The following is an 11391-nucleotide window of genomic DNA, read 5'->3' on the forward strand; positions in this document are numbered from 1 at the left end:
TCCATACAAAAATGCCTTCTAGCTCCACCTTTAAATAGATGAGCTAGTGGACCTTAAGTCCACTCACACACACACCCTTCTCTTCCCTTTTTACATAACCTTAGTCTCTTAAAAAATTGGAGATTCAAGAGTCACTTGAGGGGCCTCCTATATAATAGGGGCATGGGGCACACTCAAGGGATGTTCTCTTGTGTAGAGGATTGTATCTACTCACCTACCATTTCACACTAGAGCTATATACTGCTGGAATGAAGTCATATCTCTTGATAGTATGGGACATCAAGGTTAAGGTATGAAGTACTTCATTGTAATTCATGTGTGCACACAATGGACTCGGGGCTGGTTGGGTGGATGAGTTTATGGCTGGTTTATGCATGTTTATGCGTACAATTATCTAGAGAGATCTTAGGGTTTCAACACAACTCCCCTACCTCAACTACAAAATTCATGCTCTCTTCCCTTTATGTGCCTCCATCTCCCCTACCTCAAGCAAGAAAGGCATGAACTCATGCTCAAGGTAAAGTAGTATTCCTTTGCTTTTTTCTTAAATTTCATTCATTCATATGAATATGTAAAGATTAGATTAAGGTGGCTAGACTTATCTTCATCTTTTTATTCTTGTCTTCTTCTTCTTCTAGACACTTCTCTATCTCTAAAAGAGATTTACTCTATTTGTTTCAAATATGCTTTTATGGTAGAGGTAAACTTCTAAATGTTTTTAAATTAAATTTGTTATGTTTGCTTGTTTTACAAGTTCAAGATTTATGGTTAGCTTCATTTTGACAAACCAATCAAAAGGTAAGCCTTTATTTTTATTTATAATCATATTTTTCTATTCTTTCATCTTTTTTATTCTTTTCTTTTATGCATAATGGTTTTTATACATTATGTTTAACCTTGATGCTTTTATGCTTACCTCTTTTTCTTGTTTTATATGCATAATGGTTTTTATACATTATGTGTAATCTTGATGCTTTTATGCTTACCTCCTTTAATTGTTTTATATGCATAATGGTTTTTATACATTATTTTTAAGCTTGATGCTTTTATGCTTACCTTCTTTTCTTGTTTTATATTGTAGGTCTCTCCTTTTTTGAGCCCAACTCTTCTCAACTATTGGAGCCAAGCCCTTACACATAAGCTCATTTTCTATTCAGGTTTTTCTTGTTTACACCCTTGGGTGCAAGGATTTAGAGTTAGTTATGCAGATAAGCTCTATATATGCTCTCTTTATGTATACATAAAGCATGATCTATGCTCTATGCTCTATGATCTGTGCATATTACTCTCTTTATGCATGCATAGAGTATGAATTCTCTATGCATATTGCTCATATGCATATTATGAGCAATATGCATGCATAAAGAGAGCAATATGAGCATACTCTATGCATGCAAAATAAGGGCAATATGCATACTCCAGGTATACTCTAGGCATGCATATATTATGCATTGATCTCATAGGGTTATGCACAGTGTATGCATGCATATTGATTTTATGCATAGAGTATGCATGCTCTATGTATATTACTCATAGGGTTTATGCATGCTCTATGTATATTACTCATAGGGTTTATGCATAGAGTACTCTATTGCATAGTCTTTGTTGAAGCTTATAAGACTATATAACTCTATCCACATAAGACTCTATGCATGGGGTCTATTACATAGTCTTATGCATAAGACTCTATGTATAGATTCAATTGCATAGTCTTATGCATAAGAGTATTTTGCATAGAGTCTATTGTATAGTCTTATGTATAGATTCTATGACACATAGTCTTATGCGCATAGCAGTTTTAAGTATTTACGTTTATGCATAGGTAGATGGTAAACAACTTGCGACGTGGTGTTACATGTAAAGGATGAGTAGATATCCCAATAGTCTTTGTAAGTATACTCTCTTTTAAGAAATAAAGATTACCGTATCACAATGTATATTATCTTATCTTTTAACATTAGTGTGCTAGCTAAGCAAGACATGATTAATATGTCTTCTTAGGGGTTTGCTAAAAAATTCATATCTTGTGAATGGGAGTGACATTTTAGCATTTTTCTTCCAAGGTATGTCTTCGTGAATTTGGAAAACCTTAAAAATTTATTAAGATAATAAAAATAACCTTGATAAATCACCATAAGTAGAGGTATATACAACACTATAATCTAAACATGTTACTAATTTACAAAGTAGGTTCACACATGCAAGAGGAAAAATGATCTCAACTCATTATAAATTTCTCCTAAACCTTACATAGTTTTTAAAAGATGAGAGATTTTATTTTTTTTAACATATCGCATTAATAATTAATTCAATTAAATTTACTTCCTAAAATCTATTTTTAGTTATTGAGTCTTTGACACCCAAAATATGACAATAGTGTGAGATTATGTGGTGATTTACTTTAGTCATACTAATAAATCAATGTCTCCACTAAAGTAATCAGTCAAGAATACATATCTAAATATTTCAATTTAGTTAGGAGACAAGGTGATGGTTTCAACTTTCAAAACTACATTGATAACAATAGAACATATATGAATCCTGGCTTATATTTGGATCATCTAGTGAGAAAATTATAAAAATAGTCTTTACAGCTATTATAAAAAATGACTAGATATTCCACTTAAAACCTTATGAGATGTTCTAAAATGTGTGAAGTAGTCTCCTATTCTATAGTAATAAATATGGTTCAAAATTGTAAACTTCCATCTAAAATAAAGTGCCTAAAAGGATAGATGTATATGTGATTAGATCTCACAAAATGCACTAGCAAATCATAACACAGTATAGAACATGTGTGCAAGATTTGGTCCTAGTCTATGATTGTTTAATTAGCTATTCAAATCCTTAAATATATATTTTTTGAGACAGCTAAATACCTTAGAATTTTCATTAAGACCTAGATTTTAGAGTTTTAATTGATTTTTGAGCCTAGGATGATTGTATTACACCATGTATATGTTTAGAAAGCCATTTATATCCAAAATATTTGGAAAGCGATGAGAAATTGGGTAATTAAAGCCATTGATACAAATTTAGTCTAAACAGCTTTGCATTATGACTATAATTTGGCCAATGATTTCTTATGAAATTGTAAAGCATAGAGGTAACCAATGTGACCCCAAAAAATCTCAAATTTCCTTCACTATGTACCTAATGATATGAAAAAAGTAAACCTTTGATTTTCACTATCCATGTGTTCTAAATAATTCAATAAAGTTGGTCGGTAAAAGTAGGACATAAATAATCCACGAATACTTTTTTGTCCCATTACCAAACTATAAGTGTTAAGAAATAAATATTGCCTTATCACAATATAAAATCAATGTTTATTTTTGTATATGATTGTAGAAGCCTGAAGTAGTGGACTTGCCCCTATGAACGATGAATATAACTTCACATTACAACGGGGTTTGGAATCTCTGTTTAAAAAGGTGAAAGAAGAAGGATGGATTATTATTTCTAGAGGCCTACATACTGAAACTAGCACAAGGAGCTTTTATCTCGATTATAGGCCCAAATGTAGATTTTTATAATATGTTATAAATGTGCATTTTTAAAATGTAAAAGTGTAGTTTTTTCATATAAATGTGTATTTTTCATGTTTTAGATTTTTTTCTTTTTAATGGGGCGTGGGGGGACATAATGGCAAAGAGAGAAGAACATCTCATCTGTTTTTCCCTCTCCCATTCGATCCCCCTTCTCTCTATTTTTTGCATAGACTATAGTGCGATTATGTCTATGGCAGTGGCTATATGCCCGGTTATGGTTTGACTGACTATATACGTGGATGTAGTTGCATGCATAGCCATGTAAGAGAACTTTAAAAGTCTAAATTTTATTTGTTGAAGCATGGTTATGGACATGGATATACCCTCCTCCTCTTGTGGTGCATCATGTGAGGCGTCATTGCTAAGGAGAAATCCACAAGATATGAGAGTGATGTAGACACACCCTACAATGTTGCAACAACTAGAGAAGGGGCATGAAAACGGAGGAGATCACAATGTTTGGCTATAGGTCCCAGAGAAAAAACAACGATGTTCTTGGATTTTGTGCATGTGGATAAAATTGAAATGTTACCCATGTAAGTAGGTTAGTGTAACCATGTAGAATTTATCCATGTGCCTAAAACTCAAAACACGAGCTTCAAATGAATACTTGGTGCCCATCCACTTATCTTACAAGTACACGTATCACACATTACCTTGTTCAATAGTTCAATAATGTTTATGAGATATAGATGTGTTAGAATGCATAGCTCTTAATGTATTTGGTGATGTGATTTCTTTTCCTTACACACAAACTTCAATTTTCTTTGTAGGGTTCAAATTTCATGTTCTCTATATTTAAGTCAATGTTTTTGAATGATGTGTGAATTTTTTTAGATCAATGATCAAGTGGAATTATTTAAAATTGTCCCCTTGTAGCTTATCTTTATCTTTGTAGAGAAAAAATAAGGGTAATTCGTATGAATACCTATGGAGGGCATAAAAAAACATAAGTAAAAAAGACCATGTTGGTCTTTTAGAGTAAGTCTATGAAAAATAAAGAATAAAGACCATGTTAGTGTTAAAGTAAGTCTACAGAAAAAAAGGCATTGTCTCCTTACAACTTCTCTTTGTCTTTGTAGACAACAAAATAAGGAAAATATTAATACATGTAGCAAGAAAACATGACAAAATAAATACCTAAAACACCATGTTAAAAAAATGAAAAAAATACATAACTAATGTAACTTCTCTTTGTCTTTGTAGAGAACGAAATAAAGAAAATATTAATACATGTAGCAAGAAAACATGACAAAATAAATACCTAAAACACCATGTTAAAAAAATGAAAAAAAATACATAACTAAAAGACCATGTCGTTCATGAACTACGTCTAAAGACCAAAATAGATAACATACTAAAAACATCCAACTGGTCAGCTGGTAAATTTTGTAATGTTAAGCATCAAACACAATCACCTTTGGTAAAAATTTAATGATTTTCTTTCTGCTCAAATTTTTTATTGGGTTTACCTTCGTGATAGATTGCCCACATGGCTTAGTTTTTAGCTACGCTAACTTTTATGTATTCTTCTTCTTGGGGTTGTAAATTCTGTAATGTTAAGCATCAAACACAATCACCTTTGCTAAAAAATTAATGATTTTCTTTCTGGTCAAATTTTTTATTGGGTTTACCTTCGTGATAGATTGCCCACACGGCTTAGTTTTTAGCTACGCTAACTTTTATGTATTCTTCTTCTTGGGGTTGAGTTCCTCAATAGTCCATATACTTTTATCTTTAAGTTTGTTGGGTAAGACCCTAATCTCATCACTTTTATAATGATAAGTTTCTTCTACATGATTACCTTGTCTTGAAATTGAGGTAAATACTAGCTCCCAACCGAACACTATTGCATGTAGTAACTGCTCAACCTAGTATGCCTCCTCATCGCCATCTATGTACTATGCATTAGGTAAATCACCCACACAAATCTCATTAGGGACTCCAATTACCTTAGTTCTTTTCCTTTAACTTTGGTCGTGACTTTTAATTTTATGTGTTCTCTCAAAACTTCCTTGTCTACCTATTAATAGTCTCCTATGAGTCTTGCTTCATCCACTCTACTTAAACCTATGCAACAAACTCTTCTTTGCATAGAGTTTTTACTAATAGGCGTAGCTTATTTTCAAGGGTCAAGAGTTCTGAATACTTCCACTGGTCAGTCCTTTAGTTCACTTTTTACACAGTCTATTTGCAAACATAGTCGGGACGTAGAGAGATAAGAGAGGTCGTTTGTTTACATTTTCCATTCCTTCCACTATGTAGATAAACTCCCTAACAAAAGCTTCAATGCCTTTTCTATGGCTAAAATAACGTATTCTTCTTTTTTTTCTTTATTCTTCTCAAGCGTGACAATCGTTGGCGCACATCCTTTAAGCAGCGTTACTGCAAGCGTTATCAGCACTCATAATCTTGACGGTATCTACTCCGTGGTTCACGACCTGCACATTTATCACAATCAACGTAGTACTATGTGAAGCTACCATCCTCGACAACCATAGTTTCGCCAATAATTAATCAAAACCCCGCCCAGCTTACTTGGAAGAAACCCCACTCCTCGCAGGCCCGTCCAATCTCAGCAACTTTTTTTTAATAGTTAAAACCGAGGAATATATTAAAAAAAAGGTGAGGTTACAAGTCCCCATGAGGAAAGGTCCAATCTCAGCAACTATTGCCGCCCACTGGCTGGCAACTCGGGCGTGCGACACGTCTATCACAGGGATCTCTGCACTTTTCGGGAAAGACGAAGCCATCTTTTCGGGAGAGAGAGTGTGTGAGAGAGGACCTTTGCTACAAGCGTGACCAGCGTGACAAGCGTTACTACGAGCGTGATCAGCGTGGGACCCTAGCACATCAGCGTCGTCTCATTTTAAAACTACCTTCAGACAGTCACGTGTGATAGTCACGACCTAAAAAAAACTTTTTCATGCTAAAGTTTTTCAAATTTTGGGTTTAAAACTACTTCGAAGGGACTTTAACAATTAGTCTCCATCATTTGATCACCTTTGCAACCCTAATTGACCGTGATTGTATGTGCCACATAGCTGCCTAGGTGTGGATGGTTTTCATTTTGATTTCGAGTAATGTTTGTTTTGGTTTTCTAAGGATAGTCTACTTCAAAATGGTGTAGGTGAGAGAAGTACTTCTTCAAAGCTTATGACATATTTTCCTTGACATATTTTCCTTTTTCGGTCTCTGCCCATTACACATGCATTGAAGGCCTCTTACACCCACCCTCTTTAAACTTATGGCACATTCCTCCTTTTTTAGCTCTTACCTCTTGCATATGCATTGAAGACCCCTTACACCCTCTTATACATGCCTTGATTAATGCATTCAAAAGAAGGAAGATTCAAACTAGCTAATCTCACTTTAATTAATTCTAATGAGTTATAAAAATTTGTTCTTAAGACTTAACTAAAGATTAACTCCCTTGCTATTTTTTTTCTCTTTGCGGCTAATCCTTGGGCTCAAATTAATATTTAACTATATCAATTAATTAACACAACCAACCACATCATCAGATTACCTATGTGATCTCTAAAACATGTGCATGGTTTAAGGTATAATCAATTAACTAATATAAGATATATTACGGTTTGATTTATTAATGTTTTCTCTTATGTGCAATGAGAAAAAGAGATCAAAACACTTGATGGAGTAGTTGGTATAATTAGATGTTTTGATGCATCCAAACACACTTAAACACTCAAAAACATCAATTTTAACTCCCAATTTTTTTTTGCTTTTTTTGTTCTTAAAAATTATTAATCGTCCCTTAATAAAAAAACTAGTCCATTAAGGGAAAGTAATGAAAATGAAGAGTTTTTTAAAAATCATGGAGTAAGATACCTAAGATCTATGCCAATACTCTAAATCAGTAATATACAATTACAAAAATCATCTGAGACAAAATTAAGCAAAATAGCTATATGTTAAACTCTTAAAGAGAGTAAAAAATCAACTAATATGCATTTTGGAAAGCCCAAATATACCACACTCACTAGCATAAGACTAACCAAGAGGAGTGCACTTTCCTTTCTCTCTCTCCTCTCTCTCTCTCCTCTTCAAGCGACGGTTATGCTCCCCATCTCTTGTAGTGTAACCATGGTCTTGGAGAAGAGGCAACTGCATTATAGCTAGCTAGGACTTGAGAAGATCGCCTATTGTTGTGACCACATGAGTTGTCTATGTTGAGCTTAGGACTCCCATGGCTTGAAGAGATTCAAGACAATATCTGTCTCCTTACACACACTCTCACACTCTCACTAGCATCAATTGGCAAGGTATATGGGAAAGAAGAAATGATACACACACTCTCATATTCACACACAAGCATAGAACTACCAAGAGGCAAGAGACAATAGAGCTAGAGAGAGTAGGAGCATAAGAAGCAAGAGCTTAGTTCTCAATACAACCCAAGGTAATTTCTCTTTCTTAAAGACAAATTCGCGTATTAGTCTTGGGTGTCAAAACTTCACTGAGTTTTGGGTGTCTAAGTAGAGTCTAATGTAGATATAAGTTTGTGGGTGCATGGGATGTTAGCTCCACATAAGGCTTGGCCACACAGCCTCGAGTTACAAGTTAAAGTATAATTTATACAATGCTATAACATAATAGAGTTAATCCTATCTTGCTTAGGCAAGCATGTACACATGGGGTGTGCTGCCTTGAGTCCATAGCTACTTTCATAGCTTGCATGATGACCTGAGGCTTGATTACTTAGATTTCTTTGGCTTTGTTCATTCTTTATTTCTTGATGATATCTTCTTCCCCTCTCCTCACTTATTGTTGATGCTGGAAGTGATGTTGGGCACCCATTAGTTAACCTTTTGGGCAAGCATGTATACACAGAGTATGCTACCTTGAGTCCATAGCTACTTCATAGCATGCACGATTTTGATTACTTAGGTTTATTTAGCTTTGTTCATTCTTTTTTCTTGATGATGGCTTCTTGAACTCTCATCACTTAGTGTTGATGTGGCCTACGAGTGTGGAAGCGATATTGGGCACCCAATAGTTACCCTTGGGTTAACATTCCCCCCTCTTGGGTCTATCCTTGAGTCTAGACAATGGAGGTGTCAATGTGAAGACGTTAAGGAATTTTAGAGAGAATATTTCTTGAGGTTTTCAATATGGTGAGGATATGGATGGTGATGCAAATGCATATGCTTGGATAAACATAAGGGTCCTTAATGGTGCAAGAACCTACCTATTAAATGTGCTTAATGTGCTTGAACGGTACAAGAAGCTACCTACTTTTATATGCATCACAAAAGTAGAAACAATATGCACTGCAAAGCAAGAGTGTCTAAAGGGGAGAAAAATGGGCTTAACCATGGTCCATTGTGTGTGAGTGTGAGATTATGCCCACATGATTATTGGTGGCCAACCAACCCGTTTGGTCATCACCTAGGTCACCACCAAGATTGTCCCATTAAGTAACAAACTGGGGGTTACACTTTCTTTCTTTGTAACAACTTCTAACGGTTTCTTGCTAACGGGTAGTACTCGGATGGATGTAAGCAGCAAAGGGGATTATTGCCGCATGTGGGTAGATTAGAGGATAGAGAACTGAGTGGATAGTTGAGCTGAGGAACTCATGAGCTGAGTTTTGCCAATGTGTTATACTGTTGAAAGTTCAAGCTAATACTGAAGAATGTCTCATTGGTTGGTCTCTTCTACTCTACATGGACACTTTTATGTCCTATTACTCAACTAGTGTTAAAAAATAAAATTACCTAATTGTTAAAACCCTAAAGATCTCTCTAGTTAATCACTATGCATAAACATGCATAAACCAGGCATATACTTATCCACCCCCCCCAAGCCCAAGGGTGCACATATAAATATAATGAAGTACCACATACCTTACCTTGGTTGTAAGATTCCTCCCTCCAGCTTTTGAGCTGTACAGGTATAAGAACCTCCCCTTTTGATCTTATAATTATTTCCCTCTCTGAAATAAAAGAAAGATCCTGTTTTACCCTCTTTTGGCCTAGAGAGAGAAAATGTCTAGAGAGAGATAATTCAAAATTGAGATATTTTTTGTTATAAAAATCCTCCTAGTGTTTAAAATTATTTCCTTTGAAATACAAATTCAAAAAGAACTTTCCAATGTGCAATTGGAATTAATTGAAAATAGGTAAAAAAAGACCTTATTCTGAGGGTCTAGATTTTTTTAAAATTTTGGATTAAGGTTCCTATGGACCAATAATATTAATCCAAATGTAGGGAGAAGATAAATTGAAGAATAAAAGAAAATCCCCCAAAAATGATTAAATACTCACATAAGATGAAGAGTTCACTAAGGACAAGGTTATTAGTTAAAAAAAGAAGAGATATTTAGAGGAAATGATGCATTTTTGACACCTCAGTGTGGGTAATTTCCCTCATGACGGAGGTGCCTATTTCACATGTGTGGATGATTTTTAAACTCACAAATAATGAGTTTTAAACACACACTGAGAGAGAGAGATATAGAGAGAGAGGACCTTGGAAGGCGATCCTTTAAATAGCTTACCTTTGCTACAAGCGTGACAATCGTTGGCGCACATCCTTTAAGTAGCGTTACTACAAGCGTGATCAGCGTGGGACCCTAGCATTACCCATTTAAAATCAACATCAGCGTCGTCTCCATCGTTCGCGAGTATCCCAAAAACTTCACATCAATTTAAAACTTGAACGTACAACTACTTCAGATAATCTCCATCATTTGATCACCTTTGCAACCCTAATTGACCGTGATTTTATGTGCCACATAGTTGCCTAGGTGTGGTTGGTTTTCATTTTGAGTTCGAGTAATGTTTGTTTTGGTTTTCTAAGGATAGTCTACTTCAAAATGGTGTAGGTGAGAGAAGTCAACACCCCACTTACACCCTCTTCAAAGCTTATGACACATTTTCCCTTTTTTCAAAAAACTGGCTGCTTATATTGAGAAGTTAGAAAGAGACAGGTTACAACATGTAGGTGAGAGAAGTCAACACCCCACTTACACCCTCTTCAAAGCTTATGCCCTTTTTTCAAAAAACTGGCTGCTTATATTAAGAAGTTAGAAAGAGACAGGTTACAACATGTTGAGAACTCTAATGAGACCAATGTCTATGCACATGACATAGAGTTCCACAGGCCCTGAGCTTGCCTTTGACTTAATTGAGAAGTTTCTCTAGCTGTGAAACCAGCTTGTCCCTCTTTTCGTGAGTGTGACTTTCAAAAGGCATAGAGTGCTTTGATGAGCAACACATCCTTGGAGATGATGGCCTCTCTCATCTTCCACAATTCCTGAATTTGCTGTGTTATCTGATCCACTTGCCTTCCTTTAGCTTTTTCCTGCACAGCCGATGAAGCTTGGAGTCCATGTCTTTCAACCTTCTTTGTATGCATCTTTCACCTACATGAATCAAGTTCTCTTTCGGCCTGAAATTGTTAGTGTGCATACTATCAAAAATGGAAACAAGTCTATTTAACCATAAACTCCCTTGCTATTTTTTTTCTCTTTGTGGCTAATCCTTGGGCTCAAATTAATCTTTAACAATTAATTAACACAACCAAGGACATCATCAGATTACCTATGTGATCTCTAAAACATGTGCATGGTTTAAGGTATAATCAATTAACTAATTTAAGATATATTACGGTTTGATTTATTAATGTTTTCTCTTATGTGCAATGAGAAAAAGAGATCAAAACACTTGATGAAGTAGTTGGGGTAATTAGATGTTTTGATGCATCCAAACACAAACACTCAAAAACATCAATTTTAACTACCTAATTTTTTTTTACTTTTTTTTATTCTTAAAAATTATTAATCGCCCCTTAATAAAAAAACTAGTCCATTAAG

The sequence above is a fragment of the Cibotium barometz genome, chromosome 38 (genome assembly GCF_041138505.1).
Source record: "Cibotium barometz isolate CiBa-2024 chromosome 38, ASM4113850v1, whole genome shotgun sequence".
In the NCBI taxonomy this organism is placed as follows: Eukaryota; Viridiplantae; Streptophyta; class Polypodiopsida; order Cyatheales; family Cibotiaceae; genus Cibotium; species Cibotium barometz.